The sequence below is a fragment of the Octopus sinensis genome, linkage group LG9 (genome assembly GCF_006345805.1).
Source record: "Octopus sinensis linkage group LG9, ASM634580v1, whole genome shotgun sequence".
In the NCBI taxonomy this organism is placed as follows: domain Eukaryota; kingdom Metazoa; phylum Mollusca; class Cephalopoda; order Octopoda; family Octopodidae; genus Octopus; species Octopus sinensis.
Window position 1 is genome coordinate 26,347,859 of NC_043005.1, and position 20,522 is coordinate 26,368,380.

The 20,522-nt window shown below is 41.4% G+C and overlaps 1 protein-coding gene across 4 annotated transcripts in view; it reads right to left on the bottom strand.

Moving 5' to 3' along the window:
• The window catches only part of LOC115215601 (midnolin-A-like), a 94,370-nt gene that overhangs the window by 40,996 nt on the left and 32,852 nt on the right, over window positions 1–20,522 (bottom strand). The window contains exon 1 of one of the 4 annotated variants that reach the window (XM_029784823.2): window positions 675–860. The exons of the other annotated variants lie outside the window; for them this stretch is intronic. The gene's annotated coding sequence lies outside the window, so the exon portion shown is untranslated. Of the gene's footprint in view, window positions 1–674; window positions 861–20,522 lie in introns of those variants that run through there. 4 annotated transcript variants of the gene reach the window in all.

Here is a 20,522-nt window from a genome sequence, read left to right on the forward strand (position 1 = left end):
AATATCAGTGAATGTATTTCATTCACTGTTTCCTTGATATCTCTGTGGAGTGATCTCCTCTAAACATATAAACTAGCGAGTAACGTCACTGACAAAGCCACGTAGGCCGAAAACGCGTCTGGCGTTCTTGTGAATCAATGCTGGGATGATCTTTATCTCGGTTGATCTCTCTGTTCGCATGTGTGTATGTGTCTGTGAGTGTGTGTATGTGTGTGTGTGTGAACGCGCACGTACGCATATGTGTAATCTTTTGCTTCTGTCATTAGACTGTTCTTAATAGAAGAGCATGTCAATGAAGCGACGTGGTAAAAAAAAAACAACAAAAGAAAGCAACATGATTTTCAACTGTATATACCGGTCCTCGGTAGTATAGTGGTAAGTAGCCGGTCCTCGGTAGTATAGTGGTAAGTATCCCCGCCTGTCACGCGGGAGACCGGGGTTCGATTCCCCGCCGGGGAGGCTCATATTTAGCTAGGTGGTGCTATTAAGTTAGACATGGCCTGGGCCAATACTGGCCAAAACCTTTCTAAGTTATTCTAAGTTATATATACGTCAAGTATGATATATAGATGGCTAGTTGGTTTATACACTGAAAATAAAAGATTGCATAGGGAAACGTACGATGTTTGTCAAAAGCATTAAAAAACAGGATTTCCCTCAAAAGAAATACTTACCAGCAATGAATGCTGAATAGTAGAAGCGGAAGAAATGGAAATAGAGGAATGCTTCCTTTCAATGGCAAATCAAAATTCTTGTGAGTCGAACCAAGAACAAGATCATTTTCGTTTTAATTTTATTTGATCGGTTCATCTTGGTCGGGCCTCTACCCATTGACCTATCCAACAAGGGTAACCCTACCAGGAGTCTGCACATATATATATATATATATATATATATATATATATAATATATATATATATTCTGATACTCCAGTTGGCACGGCTCGCTGGGTCACAGAGGCGCGCAAGCCACCCCACCACGACAAGGTATGAACCATGGGGTAGACTGACAAAATGTATGCGTATAACAGACTATACACACACACAAATATATATATATAGAGAGAGAGAGACCAAAGTGTACGTACGCCGCTATATATATAGATATATATATCAAAAATACAAAATGGACAACAAAACACCCATATATATATATATAATATATATATATATATATATAATATATATATATATAAACTCCCTTTTACTCTTTTACAAGATTCAGTAATTTGACTGTAGCCATGCGGGAGCACTGCCTTTAGTCGAACAAATCGACTCCAGGATTTATTCTTTGTAAGCCTAGCACTTATCCAGTCGGTTTATTTTTGTGTCGAACCGCTAAGTTACGGGGACGTAAACTCACCAACACCGGTTGTCAAGTGGTGCTCAAATACACGCACGCACGCACGCGCACACACACACACACACACACACACACACACACACACACACACATATATATATATATATATATATATGACGGGCTTCTTTCAGTTCCGTCTTGCAAATCCACTCACAATGCTTTGATTGAGCCCGAGGTTATAGTAGAGGACGTTTGCTCAAGGTGACACGCAATGGGACTGAACCCGGAGTCACATGGTTAGAAAGCAAACTTTTTTTTTTACGGCACAACCACACCTGTACCAAGGAAGGATATGTCCGGTTTTCTCTATTCACATTTCGAAGTGGATTGGCCGAATCGGTAGAGCGTCAAACGAAATGACCTTTGATAGCGTTTCTTTTCACCTCTACACATTCCGGTTTCAAATCCGACTGAGGTCAACTTTGTCTTTTATCTTTCCCCCATGTGAACTAAATAAAGTGGGAATCAAGTTCTGGGGTTGATGGTATCGGCGATCCTCCCCCACCACCACGACCAACACCATCTGAAGCAGTTAGATATATAGATATATACTGTTAGATATATAGATATATACTGTAGAGGGGCAGCGTCGCCCATTTTAAGAAGTGCTATTCTATGCGGTCACCCAACCTACTAGAAATAGCAGCCAAATCTTCCAGCGAATGACTGCCGTCTTAACAAAGAAAACCTACTTGATGTATGTCCAGTGTACACTATACCTAGAAAAAAATGTGATGATCACGGATGGAATACCTTCAACAATGTTGGCACGATTAGGTCCGACTCGGTCGCATCCTTAATTTAGACGTAAATCTTGCCCCGAGTAGAAGTTGCGACCCAGTTTTTTTTTTTCTTTTTTGTTAAAATCAAATATAAAACAGTGCGACTTACACACGAATAAATATGGTATACATGCATACATACATGCACGTATGTATGTATGTATGTATGTATGTATGTATGTATGTATGTATGTATGTATGTATGTATGTATGTATGTAGTGTGTGTGTGTGTGTGTGTGTGTGTGTGTATGCATGCAGGTGTATGTGTGAGTGACTGAGGGAGCGATAACAATAGTTGGAGAAGGGGAAATGTGAATGAATATACATTATTTGTATTTCTCATCTTTGTTTTGTTTCGTTATTTTTCTTATCTTGCATGACATGTGTTATATAATAAATACAAGTCGAAGATAAACATTTGATGACTTTAACCTCGTGACCTCGTTGAGAATTCTGAAGCGATGGCGGAGAGGTTGTATAACAAAAATGAAAAAATAAAATCTTAAAAAAAGGGACTTGATAACGAGACCTATGGAAAGATAAAATGTCTCTAAGGACGCATGCACGGACTTTTATGTAAGTGGTTTTAATAAATTTTGAGTGGGAAAATAGCGTAATATAGAAGCAGAGGTCATCATATCGTGGTATATGTGAAAATTATCATTTAAGTCTCCACCCATGATAAGTTTTATTATCATTATCATTATTATTATTATTATTATTGAGTGAGAGAGCAATGCATGCCATCAAAGTGACATTGGGGTAAAATATGCGAAGCCCAGTATACCCATCATGACTACCCGTCTGATAAGGGTACACCAGTTGCATGCATCACAACCATATGTGCACGACATGGTGAACTCATATCAAGATAAACAGAGCATGACATTGCAGTTGGAAATTTTCTTCAGTCGAGTAGCCCATCCCGCTCGAAAGGTCCCTGAATAAGTGTTGTTTTAGGATGTTGAACGAAACATCCATGTTTCCAGAATGAATTATCCAAACCCCAAAGGATTCCTCTCAACACATGGCTATGGTGCTCCCCCACGTCTTCTGCTCGTAGTGAAAGATGTATATATCGTCAGTCACCAAGACATGCTCAGCTGATTAAGGTCAAACAACTGACAAGCAAATCTGTGGTATTGAGCAGAATATTTGCTGTAGCCCATCTTTTATACCAAGACAAAATAATGTACATTATAACACTTCCATTAGTTAAGATCAGAAGCCATTGGTTTAATGTGGAGCAAGAAGCAGGGTCCATAACCACGACGAAAAACTGAAATTCTAGTGAAACTGATTTGGTTAATGTTCAATTTGAACAGTTGCAAATCAGCTGTTGCGGGTAAAATACGTCATTTGCAAGGGAAGAAGGAATTCCGGAGGGTCGATGATATGACGAGCAAGGACTGGTGACAGTTGTTAGTGCAGGTTCTGGGGAGGTTTGGACACAATAAGGATAGCGAACAGAAGAGAGAGACGAGGTCAGCAGGTCCTTAGAAACAAAAAGATATTGTAGTAGCGGTACCAAAAAAAAAAAAAAAACCCAGAGGAACGAGATGTCTGAGCGTCCAAGGGTGGGATGCGGTGGTGAGCGACTTTAAGGTGATCTGCCGGACTGTCTGTCTGAACATGGCTGAGCATGTCTGAGTGTCCAAGGGTGCAATGCGGTGGTGAGTGACTAAAGCGATCGGTCGGATTGTCTGTCTGAGTGTCCAAGAGTGGAATGCGGCGGTGAGTGACTTTAAGGCGATCGGTCGCACTGTATCGGACGGAGCTTTCCAAATTGCATTTGTCTTTATATCTATTAGCTACCACCCTCATTTCTTTTACAAACACTCAACACCGCACCTTTCAACGAAATTAAATACATAAGATAATGGTGACACGTTAACTGCTGTTAAACGACTACATGAGTCATTTGTTGGTATGACAAGATATTTCTACCCCTAAACACAATCAGAAGATTCGTACAAGAAGTAAAAGTTGAAAATGTTTTTCGAAAATTAGTGCAATTAAAAAAGTGCGTCTTGGAGTCAACCCCAACCCTCACTTTCAAAAGCACAGTCTAAGTGCCTTTGTGTGTCCCTGTGTGTGTGTGTGTGTGTGTGTGTTGTGTGTGTTGTGTGTGTGTGTGTGTGTGTGTGTGTGTGTATGCATGCATGTGTATGTGTGAGTGACTGAGGGAGCGATAACAATAGTTGGAGAAGGGGAAATGTGATGAATATACATTATTTGTATTTCTCATCTTTGTTTTGTTTCGTTATTTTTCTTATCTTGCATGACATGTGTTATATAATAAATACAGTCGAAGATAAACATTTGATGACTTTAACCTCGTGACCTCGTGAGAATTCTGAAGCGATGGCGGAGAGGTTGTATAACAAAAATGAAAAAATAAAATCTTAAAAAAAGGGACTTGATAACGAGACCTATGGAAAGATAAAATGTCTCTAAGGACGCATGCACGGACTTTTATGTAAGTGGTTTTAATAAATTTTGAGTGGGAAAATAGCGTAATATAGAAGCAGAGGTCATCATATCGTGGTATATGTGAAAATTATCATTTAAGTCTCCACCCATGATAAGTTTTATTATCATTATCATTATTATTATTATTATTATTGAGTGAGAGAGCAATGCATGCCATCAAAGTGACATTGGGGTAAAATATGCGAAGCCCAGTATACCCATCATGACTACCCGTCTGATAAGGGTACACCAGTTGCATGCATCACAACCATATGTGCACGACATGGTGAACTCATATCAAGATAAACAGAGCATGACATTGCAGTTGGAAATTTTCTTCAGGTCGAGTAGCCCATCCCGCTCGAAAGGTCCCTGAATAAGTGTTGTTTTAGGATGTTGAACGAAACATCCATGTTTCCAGAAGTGAATTATCCAAACCCCAAAGGATTCCTCTCAACACATGGCTATGGTGCTCCCCCACGTCTTCTGCTCGTAGTGAAAGATGTATATATCGTCAGTCACCAAAAGACATGCTCAGCTGATTAAGGTCAAACAACTGACAAGCAAATCTGTGGTATTGAGCAGAATATTTGCTGTAGCCCATCTTTTATACCAAGACAAAATAATGTACATTATAACACTTCCAATCAGTTAAGATCAGAAGCCATTGGTTTAATGTGGAGCAAGAAGCAGGGTCCATAACCACGACGAAAAACTGAAATTCTAGTGAAACTGATTTGGTTAATGTTCAATTTGAACAGTTGCAAATCAGCTGTTGCGGGTAAAATACGTCATTTGCAAGGGAAGAAGGAATTCCGGAGGGTCGATGATATGACGAGCAAGGACTGGTGACAGTTGTTAGTGCAGGTTCTGGGGAGGTTTGGACACAATAAGGATAGCGAACAGAAGAGAGAGACGAGGTCAGCAGGTCCTAGAAACAAAAAGATATTGTAGTAGCGGTACCAAAAAAAAAAAAACCCAGAGGAACGAGATGTCTGAGCGTCCAAGGGTGGGATGCGGTGGTGAGCGACTTTAAGGTGATCTGCCGGACTGTCTGTCTGAACATGGCTGAGCATGTCTGAGTGTCCAAGAGTGGAATGCGGCGGTGAGTGACTTTAAGGCGATCGGTCGCACTGTATCGGACGGAGCTTTCCAAATTGCATTTGTCTTTATATCTATTAGCTACCACCCTCATTTCTTTTACAAACACTCAACACCGCACCTTTCAACGAAATTAAATACATAAGATAATGGTGACACGTTAACTGCTGTTAAACGACTACATGAGTCATTTGTTGGTATGACAAGATATTTCTACCCCTAAACACAATCAGAAGATTCGTACAAGAAGTAAAAGTTGAAAATGTTTTTCGAAAATTAGTGCAATTAAAAAAGTGCGTCTTGGAGTCAACCCCAACCCTCACTTTCAAAAGCACAGTCTAAGTGCCTTTGTGTGTCCCTGTGTGTGTGTGTGTGTGTGTGTGTGTGTGTGTCTGTGTGTCCATGTGTGTGTGTGTGTCCATGTGTATTCCCGTGTGTGTGTATGCGTGTCTCTGCGTGTGTGCGTGTGTGTATGCATGTATCTTGGTGTGTGTAGATTGTATGTATGAAGGTGCGTGGCTTAGTGGCTAGGGTATTCGGTTTACGATCGTAAGGTCATGAGTTCAATTCCCGGCGACGCGTTGTGTCCTTGAGTAAGACCCTCTATTTCACAATGCACCAGTTCACTCAGCTGACAATAATGATAATACCTGCATTTCAAAAGGGACCATCCGTGTCACACTCTGTGTCACGCTCGATCTCCCTAAGAACTACTTTAAAGGCACGCGTATCTGTGGAACACTCAAGCCACTGGCAACGTTAATTTCACGAGCAAGCATTCCGTTGGTCGGATCAATTGGAACACTCGTCGTTGAAACTGACGGAGAGCCAGGTCGTAGATGGTACGTTAGAGCAGAACTCTAGTGTGGGTCTCGCCTAAAATTTGTAACGAGCCAGTATTTGAAAAGGAGGTGGGATGCGACCTTTTCTGATCCCGAAGAGAGGAAAACAATGGCAAGTTTTGGTGATAGAAGCATCGCCATAACGAAATCGAATGTTTGCGAGGAGACATCATTCTTGATTGCCAAGCTTAACACTGGTAACAACCTAGAATGTTCAAGGGGCATATTATAATCTACGTTTAGAATTTTGTGCTGAGGTTAAGCTTCGATACTTTTATAGCCAGCGCAGTTTATGTAATCGGAGATTAGAATTCGTGTTGTTGCTTGTTATTATATAGGCGTAGGAGTGGTTGTGTGGTAAGTAGCTTGCTTACCAACCACATGGTTCCGGGTTCAGACCGACTGCGTGGTACCTTGGGCAAGTGTCATCTACTATAGCCCCGGGCCGACCAAAGCCTTGTGAGTGGATTTGGTAGACGGAAACTGAAAGAAGCCCGTCGTATATATATATATATACATATATGTATGCGTGTGTGTATATGCTTGCGTGTCTGTGTTTGTCCCCCCTCCCCCAACATCGCTTGACAATCGATGCTGGTGTGTTTACGTCTCTGTAACTTAGGGGTTCGGCAAAAGAGACCGATAGAATAAGTAATAGGCTTGCAAAGAATAAGTCCTGGGGTAGATTTGCTATCTTAAGGGCGATGCTCCAGCATGGCCACAGTTAAATAACTGAAACAAGTAAAAGAGTATTGTTGTTGCTTAGCTCTTGATCAGTGGCTCCCAAACTTTTTCGGGCTGCCGCCCCCTTGTGATACCCGAGCCACATTCCTACCGCCCCCACCCCAACTAACCATCACAAACATAGACCTCTTTCTGAAGCAAATTCAAAGCAAATGTATTTCACAAATAAAACATAACCTAATGAACCCATCATTTTGTTGTTTTTACATGAATCGCTATCCCACTTTTCTTCAACGCCCTTGGAACTTTTCACCGTCCCCAAGGACAATACTGCCCACTAATCGAGCAGACCTATGATCTGGGTGGCAGGCTTAATCCGTCACCTGGTTTAACATTATAAACTGAGTCTTTGGTGTTTTAAATAAAATCTGCTGCAAGCATTTGGACTTGGAATCCTCCACGTCCTGCCCCCTAACCAGTCTCGGAGGACTGGAAAAGTTCTTAGGTGCAACTATCCTTCCTCCTGTAACTCTACCCCTCGAACGCCCTCGAAACACCTGGAAAAAATCGTGAATAAATATCTCTTTTCTCCTACTTCTCGGACGTTCTGGAAAAGGGCATGGATACTTACCATCGCTCCAAACGAAAAGGTAAAAAGGAAAATCCATTTTTGTTCTCTTAGATACAGGATATCTAGGAATCTATTATCCAATGTGTCCTTCCTAAGTGCACTGAGAAAGACTTGGCTGTTACTTTAGGCGACGTTGCAGAGGATGTCTCAGAGTTGTGTATAAATGCGAAATTGTACTAACAGTCATTAAACGTACATCTCTATTTCTTTCTCATTTCAGAACGGTGCCGACTTTTGCCGTCACAGACCACTTCCAGTCCGGAATTCTACCGATTAGATTGAGTTACCCCAGACACCCAGCATCTTCCAGGCACCAATCTCACCCACGTAACTCACCAGCATCTGACGAAAACACTTCTCCTACTGCGCATATATGTACGGGTGCATATATATACATATATACATACATACATACACACACACACACACACACACATACATATATATATATGTATATGTGTGTGTGTGTGTGTATCTTTGCATTCACACATGCACATATGCAAAGTTGGTAGAGAGCTTCGTTGATACAGGTAACTCGGGCAAAACTATGATATCTCAAATGGGCGCGCTGGGTGGCCATCGCAATATGCAAATTATCAAGGAATGTATACAAAATGGTGTCAGTTGCACCATTACTACACACACACATTCGCACCACGACACACTCACACAAACATACACCCACACGCACGCACACATGCACAAGTACCCGAATGACACTCTATGTACACGATTTTATAAACACTTCACTATATTCCTAATATAATTCCTATATAGTTAATGCTGTGAGCTGGTACAATCGCTAGCTAGCACATCGCACAAAAGGCTCCGTGGCATTTCGTCTATCTTCACGCTCTGAGTTCAAATCCGCCGAGGTCGAGTGTGCTCTTCAATCTTTCGATGTCGAGAAAATAAGTACCGGCCGAGTACTGAGGTTGGATAAAATAAGTACCAGCTATGTACTGAGGTCGATGTACTCGACTTACCTCCTATCCCGAAATGGCTGGCCTTGTGCCAAAATTTGAAACCAAAATATTTTCTGTACAGTGAAACACCTACGTTACTGCAACACAATTACTTCAATGCAACTCAGAGATGCACCCGACTGTGTAAACATTCCACATAGCCATGAAACACCGACTGAAGATGCTGGATATTTGTATTGCTTAGAGAGAAGCGTTGGATAAGAGGGTAAAGACCCCCTTCGGTCATAAACGACCATGGGATTGCACCTAGAAAGTTATCCTCTGGGGCACAAGTCCGGGCAAGGTTGTTTATGGAAGACTAGCAGTCGCCCACGCATACCAGCTTCCACAGCTTGGCACACGTCGCAACTCATTTCTACAGCTGAGTGAACTGGTGCAATGTGAAATAAAATGAAATAAAGAACACAACACACAGCCCGGTCCGGGAATCGAACTCACTACCTCATGATTGTGAGCCCGACGCTCTAACCACTGGGCCAAGCGCCTTACAGTTGGTTCAATAAAAACCTTACTATTGGCTAGACACGTTACTTACTATTGGAAAGGAGTTCCTACAGGGGATAGGACGGTTGTATCTCAGTCTCGCTGCTTCTATATCTTACAGTTCTTAGTTGTTTTCATTCTCTTTTGCCACTGGATACCAAAAGAGTAGAAAGAGAGGATGGGATAGTTCTGCGCAGTTTTACTTCCCCTCAAAAATCTTGCGGCTTTAGATACTTGGAGGTTATTGGCCTAAAAATCTAACACAGGAGCACAAAAAGTAATGCTGCTGATCTGGTCACTGATCAGAAGCACTCCGTCGGTTACAATGACGAGGGTTCCAGTTGATACGATTAACGGAACATATTACTCGTGAAATTAACGTGCAAGTGGCTGAGCACTCCACAGACACGTGTACCCTTAACGTAGTTCTCGGGGAGACTCAGCGTGACACAGTGTGTGACAAGGCTGGCCCTTTGAAATACAGGTACTACCCATTTTTGCCAGCTGAGTGGACTGGAGCAACGCGAAATAAAGTGTCTTGCTTGAAGGACAAAACGCGTCGCCGGGAATTGAACTCACGACCTTACGTTCGCGAGCCGAATGCCCTAACCACTAAGCCACACACCTTCACCAATGGTTAGACAACTAAAGGATAGACACCTCGGCAATCTTTCGTTTTGAAAGATCGCCGACAACTCACAACAGACTAGATAAACACTTTGTTACTAACGCCTTGCTGGACACTTTACTATAAGCTACATGGACATTTTAAGTGTGTCTAACCAATATAGTTAGACATAAACATGGTCAGAGCTGTAAGAAAATAGCACAGCCCATAGACGAATATTCAGCTGTACTCTTTTACTCTTTTTACTCTTTTACTTGTTTCAGTCATTGACTGCGGCCATGCTGGAGCACCGCCTTTAGTCGAGCAAATCGACCCCCGGACTTATTCCTTTTGTAAGCCCAGTACTTATTCTATCAGTCTGTTTTTGCCGACCGCTAAGTGACGGGGACGTAAACACACCAGCATCGGTTGTCAAGCAATGCTAGGGGGCAAACACAGACACACAAACACACACATACATATATATATATATATATACATATATACGACAGCTTCTTTCAGTTTCCGTCTACCAACCCACTCACAAGGCATTTGGTCGTCCCGGGGCTATAGCAGAAGACACTTGCCCAAGATGCCATGCAGTGGGATTGAACCCAGAACCATGTGGTTGGTTAGCAAGCTACTTACCACACAGCCACTCCTGCGCCTAGTTTTAGATTCTTACATCTACGCTTTTGAATCGCTTTTCATCGGAGGATCGAATTTGTCTGTCATCTCTCTACAAGCAGGTTCTGATAACACATCTGTGGTTACGCTTAAAATTTGAAAACAAAATTTATATTCGTAGAACAAAAAAAAATTTTTTAAATAAAAATAAAAATTTAATATCTCGTAGATCGAACCCGGAATCCGGAATATTACTAGTATCTATTTAAGTCATGGAACATTACACGATTGTCACATTATGACGTAATAGGACATTGTTATGACGTGGTGTGCGTTATCGTATGTATGCGGAAGTGTATATGCGTGACGTGGGTTCAAATCAGCGTGGAGTACGTGTATCCATGTGTACATGTCTTTAAACGTATATGTGTGTATGTGTGCGTGTGTGTGTATTCGAGGGCTTATGTATGCGGAGTCATGTGTATTATGTCTGAGTGTGATAGTTTGTGTATGTGTGTGTGTATGCCTTCTCTGTGTGTATGCACGAGCCCATGTGGAGCAACATGTACTATTTATGCACGTCTATCAATGTATTAATGTGTATATGCGTAATCGCATATGGAACGGTACATATGTATTAACGTACAGGAGTGGCCGTGTGGTAAGTAGCTTGCTTACCAACCACATAGTTCCGGGTTCAGTCCCACTGCGTGGTACATTGGGCAAGTGTCTTCTACTATAGTTTCGGGCTGACCAAAGCCTTGTGAGTGGATTGGGTAGACGGAAACTGAAAGAAGCCCGTCGTATATATGTATATATATATATGTGTGTGTGTTTGTGTTTGTCCCCCCAACATCGCTTGACAACCGATGGTGATGTGTTTACGTCCCCGTAACTTATTGGTTCTGCAAGAGAGACCGATAGAATAAGTACTAGGCTTACAAAAGAACAGTCCTGGGGTCGATTTCCTCGACTAAAAGGCGGTGCTCCAGCATGGCCGCAGTCAAATGACTGAAACGAGTAAAAGAGAGTGTGTGTGTTTGTGTGTGTGAGTGTGACTGGATGTTCGCGTGTGTGCGTGTCTGTGCGTGTGTGAACACGTACATTTTACATGCATAACAGGATGTGTATCATGTGACTGTATGCCCGTATGCATACGTGTTCCAGTGAATTCTTTCACTGCTTGTATCTGCTTTCACTAAATACTATACTCTCTCTTCTTCTTCTTCTTCTTCTTCTTCTCTCTCTCTAGTTATATATCTCTCTATTTATCACTATTATCTATCTATCTATCTAACCTTGGTCACCAATTCTCTGTGTATCTATTTTCTTATCTGCCAGCTTTTATATAAGTAGGTCATCTTTCTCCCTCTCCCTCCCCCCTCTCTCTCTCTCTCTTACCCTCTCTTTACTGCCCTCTCACAACCACACACCCGGTTCCAAACACACTCTGCCGAATATAATAGTCTTCGTCTACGGCAGAATCGCTGACGTTTCACTTTGTGTACACCACATACCGAACACGACGTTCCTACTTTCGGAACACAGAGACCAAACTGTATCGCTTATCGTCGTCCCTCACACAAGCGCATGCGCTGGCCTTGGCTCTTTTGTTCATTGTGTTTGCTAAATAGTAATATAAGTTAACTTTGTAGTATAAATAAAAGCGGTAAAAGACAGCCCTTTGTACAACCGAAGACGGTGGCTTTGATTCCCCGGTGGCATCAGTCGACGTTTCGTTAATTACGTCATTGACATCATTAAGAAAGGCACCGACCTCACACCATCTCATCACAGTGTGTAATTGTTGCTCGTGTTTGTTTCCCCACCACAGCTTCACAACCGGTATCGGTTTGTTTACGTCCCCGTGACTCAGCAGTTCGGCGTTTAAGGCCGATAGAATAAGTACCAAACGTGAAACAAATTAAATGAATAAATGAATAAGTACTTGCGTTCAACTAAAACCCCTTCGAGGCGTTGCCCCAGCATGGCCGCAATCCAGTCATGGAAACAAGTGTAGCTTAAAACAGAGTCATTATCTCTTTTATTCTTTCTTTTACTCTTTCACTTGCTTCAGTCAGTTGACTGCGGCTATGTTGGAGCATCGCCTTTTAGTCGAACAAATCGACCCCCGGGACTTAGTCTATCGGTTCCTTTTGGCGAACCGCTAAGTTACGGGGACATAAACACATCAGCATCGGCTGTCAAGCGATGTTTGGGGAACAAACACAGACACACATACACACATATATATATATACGACAGGCTTCTTTCAGTTTCCGTCTACCAAATCCACTCACAAGGCTTTGGTCGGCCCGAGGCTATAGTGGAAGACTGCTGCCCAAGGTGTCACACAGTGGGATATATATATATATATATATATATATAATATATATATATTTGGAAGACCAGATCTGAGAAAAGACTGACCAGAAGGTTTTGCTAACCATTCTTCTTCTTGTGGTGGTGACGGTAATGATGATCAGTTCTGTAATTAACCAATCAACTTGCTTCTATCTGACAGTATTTACTTCTTAGCTTCTATATATATATATTATTTTTTAATTTTTTTTTCATTTCATCTAGTTTCAGCTCACGAACTGTGGCCATGCTGGGGCACCGCCCTATATATATATATATATAATGAAAAAAAAATTAAAAAATAATATATATATAGAAGCTAAGAAGTAAATACTGTCAGATAGAAGCAAGTTGATTGGTTAATTACAGAACTGATCATCATTACCGTCACCACCACAAGAAGAAGAATTAGAAGAAGAAGAAGAAGAAGAAGAAGAAGAAGAAGAAGAAGAAGAAGAAGAAGGAGGAGGAGGAGGCAGGTGGACATTTTTGTGTCATGAGGGTTTTCCCACTGAAGTTATATACTGTCACTCGAAAAAAAAAAATTGAAATTTTCTCTTTTTCCTCATTTTTTTTCTTTGCGTGTGTATGTTTTTTTCTTTCTTAATAAATTTCGACAGTTATAAGCCGGATCCGGCTCGTGAGCCCTATATTTGTCACCTCTTGTTATAAATGGAGAAACCGGATTTGTACCAAACGCACCATGAAACTTCCCTATTCGAGCTGAATTGATCTGAGGTCACACAACGACAAAAGCAATAGCAATCAGCATTTATCATAAAAGATCGATAAAAAAAAGTCAACCAGTCATATATATATATATACATATATACTGTCGTATATATGTATATATATATATGTATGTGTGTGTATATGTTTGTGTGTCTGTGTTTGTCCCCCACCCAACATCGCTTGACAACCGATGCTGGTGTGTTTACGTCCCCGTTACTTAGCGGTTCGGCAAAAAGAGAGACCGATAGAATAAGTACTGGGCTTACAAAGAATAAGTCCCGGGGTCGATTTGCTCGACTGAAAAGGCGGTGCTCCAGCATGGCCGCAGTCAAATGACTGAAACAAGTAAAAGAGTAAACGAGTAAGAGAGTCAAGTGAATGCTTCCGTCAAAGTGACTGACCTTGAGCCTTAGTTGAGACTATTTTATCATAGATCGGCGAGCTGGCAGAAACGTTAGCACGCCGGGCGAAATGCATAGCCGTATTTCGTTACGTTCTGAGTTCAAATTCCTCCGAGGTCGACTTTGCCTTTCATCCTTTCATCCTTTCGGGGTCGATAAATAAAGTACCAGTTTCCAACTGGGGTCGATGTAATCGACTTAATCCCTTTGTCTGTCCTTGTTTGTCTCCTCTATGTTTAGCCCCTTGTGGGCAGTAAAGAAATATATTTTATCATAGATCGACTTCCTTTTTTTTTTTTTCCTTTTTTCGTGGACTTAAGGAAACTGAAGGAAAGAAAAGAAAGCGAGGTAAGAGATAGAAAGCTAGATAGATAGATAGAGAGAGAGAGAGAGTGGGAGGGGGAAGAATTGTGTGTACGTGTTTGTGTGTGTCCGAGTGTGTGGCCCAGGCATGTATATTCCTGTCTGCGAAAATCACGTTGTCATTCAGTCTGTCATTCATTTTTCAATTTAAATAAAGGTCATTTGGGTTAAATTTCGTTTGTTGGATTATGTGGTGCGCTTTTGTAGGTAGCGTGGCGGTTAAGGAGGTTGGTGGAGTGTCAGCAGTGGCCAAGAGGAAAGGTGATAATAAGGTAGACGGAGCGTCGGTGGTACTTTGGAGGCGGGTGAAAGAGTAAATAAATAATAACATTTTTTTAATAAAACGGAATTGAAAAAAGAAGGGAACAAGACCAGAGACAATAACACCAAGAAGTGGTCCAGTCACTATGGCGTCTCAGTATAAATTGTTTACTAAATGAAACAGCGTATAGTGTGAGAGTGTGTGTGAGTGTGTGTGTGTGTGTGTGTATTTGTGTGATGGCATGCATAGGTGTTGAATGAGTGAATGCGTCTGTAGCGCATCGGTGTATTCATTAAAAACGCGTCCGAGTGTGTGTGAGAGAGAGAGAGAGAGGGGGGGAGAAAGAAAGAAGGAAGGGAGAAAGAAAAAGAGGGGAGGGAGGGAGAAAGAGAGAGAGAGAGAAAGAAAGGAAGGAGAGAGAGAAAGAGGGGAGGGAGGGAGGGAGGAAGAGAGAGAGAGAGAAAGAAGGGAGAGAGAGAGAAAGAAAGAAAGAAGGGAGAGAGAGAAAGAAAGAAAGAAGGGAGAGAGAGAAAGGGGGGGAGAGAGAAAGAAAGAAGGAAGGGAGAGAGAAAAAGAGGGGCAGGGAGGGTGGGAGAGAGAAAGAAAGAAAGAAGGAAGGGAGAGAGAGAGAGAGGGGAGGGAGGGAGGGAGAGAGAAAGAAAGAAAGAAAGAAGGGAGAGAGAGAAAGAGGGGAGGGAGGGAGGGAGAGAGAGAGAAAGAAAGTAAGAAGGAAGGGAGAGAGAGATAAAGCGGGGAGGGAGGGAGGGAGAGAAAGAGAGAAAGAGAAGGGAGAGAAAGAGGGGAGGGAGGGAGAGAGAAAGAAAGAAGGGAGAGAGAGAAAGAGGGGAGAGAGGGAGGGAGAGAGAGAGAGGAAGCCTGGTCCGTTACAAAAGCCCAAATAAAACCAACACACACACACACATTTCCTTTATGCATTTCGTTCCAAAAACTGTGACCGTGCTGGAGTTCTGCCATTATCGTTTCCTTTTCAATGGTCAATCTCAAGGATCTGGCTTTTGAGAAATGAGGGAGCTTCAGATATTACTGACTTCATCTGAGTTTCTTACCGTGATGCAGCCTCATCTGGGATCTTTGACAACGGAACGACAAGGGAAACATCATTTGTTTTCCAACCACATGGACCTGGGTTCAGTCCTACTGCACGACACCTTGGGCAAGTGTCTTCCACTACAGCCCGGAACCAGCCAGATTCCTGTAGACGGAAACTGAAAGAACCCCGTCGCATGTATGTATGTTAATTTACGAATGAAAAGCAGCTCCACTACATAGTGTAATGTACGCCCATTTGTTGCGCGATAACGTCCTGAGAAAGCTCCCTACACTCTTAAAAAAGAAACTGACCTACGCGAGATTCGAACTCTAAACGGAACGAATACTGCACCACACTAACAGCTGCGCCAAATCACCATTCCCTTCTTCTTTCATCACCTCACTCCCGCATAATGCTGTGGCGTTGTGGAAATTGAATTCTTCAACTAGATTCCAACTCAGCTTCACAACCGCTGTTGGTATGCTTACGTCCTCGTAGCTTAGCATTTCGGCAAAAATAAAAATAAAATCGATAGAATTAATACCAGGCTTTAAAAAAAAGTATTGGAGTCGATTCATTCAACTACGAATTTTTCAAGGCGGTGCCCCAGCATGGCCGCAGTCTGATGACTGAAACAAGTAAAAGATAAAAGAAGACGTATAGTGGTTAATATATATATGGTGCTAAGTCCTTTCAGCTTTTCGGGATCGATAAAATAATTACCAGTGGAACATTGGGGAGGAGGGGTCAAGGTAATCGACTTACCCCCTTCCCGAAAATTACAGGCCTTGTGCCAAAATTTGAAACTAATGTGTATGGTGGTCAAGTCATAGTACTGGGTGGTGGTTGTATAGAATATATGGTGGACGTGTAAAATATGCGATGTTGATTGAGTTATAGTAATAGTTGGTGACAGTGTACTATGGGAATTTTACAATAGTACGGGGAAGTGAATGTGTAGTACGTAAGCTATACGAGCTGTACTATCATCGTATTGTGAGGAGGTTTGTCTATAATATATTCTCCGTGTGTATAACGTTATAGTATTGGAAATGTCTTGCGTAAAATGTACGATGCACCGAGGAAGACAAACATATTATATATTATATTATTGTTATCTTTGTTGATGTTGCTATTATTAATCGTATTAAGACGGGAGTTAACGCGCTGGACGAAATGCTTAGCGGTATTTCGCCCGTCGTTACGTTCTGAGTTCAAATTCCGCCGAGGTCGACTTTGTCTTTCATCCCAAATTTCAGGCCTTGTGCCTATAGTAGAAAGGACTATTGTTAGTGTTGTTATTATTATTACTAATCGTATTAAGACGGCAAGCTGGCAGAATCGATAGCACGCCGGACAAAATGCTTAGCGGCATTTCGTCCGTCTTTACGTAATCGACCAACAAACACCCTCACCCAAAATTTGAGCCCTTGTACTTATAGTATAAAGAATCATTAGTAATCGTATTCTTAACATATCACCTCTAATCTTTTTACCATTTACATCACAGATTTAGATTTATGCCGTTCAAAGAAAACAAAACTATTCGGCTGTAGATCGTAAAACTAAACCGTTTATCCGCAAAATAGGGGGCTGGTGGGGGCGTAAACAATAAGAATGATAATAATTAAAAATGGTAATCAACCCTATTACATCCTCCAATAAATTGAACTCGAACTAAAGTGGGAACAACTAAATGGACGCTTGATCTGCTGGACATAGTAACCAAATTTCACATGTCAGACCAAGTGTCTTCAAGAAAACACAAAAAAAGTGTACGTGAACTTGGGTAATGTAATCTTTGATATAGTTTGAGCGGAAGACGAGATGGTCACAACTAGAACGCCTTTCACGATTGGTGTCTAAAGGATCACTGCTGACCTCCGAGAGAAAATAGCTTTGTAGTAATTAATAGCTTGCGATTTTGATCTCGAGATTAAGTAACTGCAAAATCTATAACAACCACTACAAAAATAGCAGAGACAAACACAAGAAAACGATTCACTAATAATGATGACAATAATGTAACTACGTTTTATCAAACAGAAGACCAAATGTAAACCAATAGAAGAAAACAAAACAAAACCAAAAGCCGGTTGTATTTTCCATTTTTTTTTTCATTCATGGCAGACGAGAATGACGTAATCTATTGGTTGTTGACTGACTGATTACGTCAACCTTGTATATACCAATGATGTTTGCTATTTGTGTCCACTACCATATCTTTCTCTCTCTCTTTTCCTCTCTCTCCCTCTCATTCACACACATACTCACTCTCACACACACTCTCAATATATCTCTCCTGTTTCTTTACCTCGTATTCACACGGTCTTCTTAAGAAAGAACCTCATCCTTTTCTTCTCTCTACCTCTCTCTCTCTCTCTCTCTCTCTCTCTCACGCACATTTAATATTAATAAATATATACACACACATTACAAAACATACTTCTTACAAATCTGTATCGTAATTAGCAACAACCAGCACAACAAACAAACAAACATCATGGCTACCACTAAGGTCTTATTCACAACTACACGGCGCATGCGCTATATTATCACTTCTACGTTAGTTACACGCTGCACACACACACATATATATATATATATAAATATATATATATACACTACTCTGAGCATGCGCCGTTGATGCTTGTAGTAAATTATGTAAATAAGCGACGTCACGTGAGAGGAGCATAGTGGAGGATGAGGGAAGAAAGTGCAACTCTTGGAAGACAAGAAAGAAAAAAATTACAAAAATATGAAAAGAATACAAAGCAAAAGGTAAAAGGAAATCAACCAACCAATGAAATGCAATGCAAAAGATGACATCATCGTCTCGAATCCGGAAAGATGATTGGAAGCGTATCTTCTTACCTGACTGGAGAAGTGACGGTGGAGAAAACGAGAACGAGGCTACATACGGCAAAGTGAAAGTAAAACGCATTATACATACACACTCACACACGCGCGCACAAATTATACATATGCAACGCATACACACATACACACACACACCCCCATTGTATCTTGCTCATGTTGTAAGCATTACACATTGTTTACATAGAGAATACTAGGATATCTAAGTACATTTGCTATGTGTTTACTACTACTACTACTACTACCACTACTACTACTACTGCTACTACTACTACTACTACTGCTACTACTACTACTACTACTACTACTACAACAACAACTACTACTACTACTGCTGCTGCTGCTAGTCGTGCTTGATTTATAGTATGTAAGTATGGTGTGTTGGCATATGTATAAATGTATATGGTTGGACATGTTGACAGAGGTATGTGTGTGTACGTATGATGGTTAATGTATGAGTGTGTTGCTATAGTGACGTGTGTGTGTGTGTGTGTGTGTATGTGTGAGTGTGCGTTCATATGTGTGTTTATGTTCCAACGTTCACATGTGTATACTTTCCTGTTGCTACACATCAAACGTTATCACATACATTCATTGTGCTTCGAGTAAGTTCACAAAGGCAATGCGGCTGTCTGTCTGTCTATCTATCTATCTATCTATCTATCTATCTATCTATCTATCTATCTATCTATCTATCTATCTATCTATCTATCGTATCTATGATGACTCTACAAGCAAGACGTACGAGTGACACCTGTGAAGTCGGATTAGGGATGTTACATCGTACCTGGAATCTGCTGAGATCTCAGAAAGTACTTGCATTGTATTTAATATTGTTCACAAGAGAGAAAGACTTCCTGCCGGCCACCCTCCATTTCCTCCCGCATTTTTTCTTCTAAAACCCCTTGTTTTCGGATACGGAGATTCCGGGAAAATGCCAAAAATCGGCATTTTGAAATTTCGTCCCCGCTTCCTCCCATTTCTTCATTTTTGACTTTTCCCCCTAACTCTAAAGACCTAACCATAACCCTTAAAGCCCTAACCCTAAACGTAACCGTAACCCTAACTACCAAAACTTTTGGAAATTTTTTTTCAGAATCATAATCTCCGTATTTTTCCGCATATTTTGAAAAAAAAAAAAAAAAAATCTGAAGAAAGTAAAAAAAATGAAGAAATTCGGCGGGGTGTGGAGTAATTTCAAATTGCCGATTTTTGCCAATTTTTTTTTTTGCAGATTCGTATTCTCCGTAGCCGAAAACGGGGGTTTGTGTAGAAAAAATAGATAAATAAATAAATAAAGGGGGTTTTGGGGTTACCAAAGAAAGTCTTGCCCACAAGAGTTCGAGGGACCCTGGCAAAAACTTCGTAGTCTCCGACAAGATTCAACTTGCAGGCTTCGTGTGTGTGTGTGTGTGTGTGTGTGTGTGTGTTGTGTGTGGTGTGGTGTGTGTGTGTGTGGTGTGTGTGTGTCTGCACGCGCTCGTGCGTGCGTGTGAATATCTGTACACGCGTACGTGTTGATGTTTGAGTGTATGTATGGATATTTGCATATTCATGATTCTCGCTGCATGAGTGTCGGAGGAGCCCGGTTTTAGTGTGTGGCACCAGAGGAGTTGAATTCAGACAGTAACTGTCTCAAAGCTCGTCTTGTGTGTGTGTGTGTGTGTGTGTGTGTGTTGTGTGTGTGTGCAGGCTAGTACGTTTGTGTATGTTGGTGTTAGCGTAAGAAAATGTGTTACAGGCAGATGTTCAGCAAAAGTTTATGACGTCATGGATGAGTGTGCGACATTGGCTTTCCTCTGCTCAAAAGATCTGAGCAGTCAAACATACGCTCACTCGTGAGCTCGTCATGTACTAATACCGAAACACTGTCCAATTACGATATGCTTGTATATAT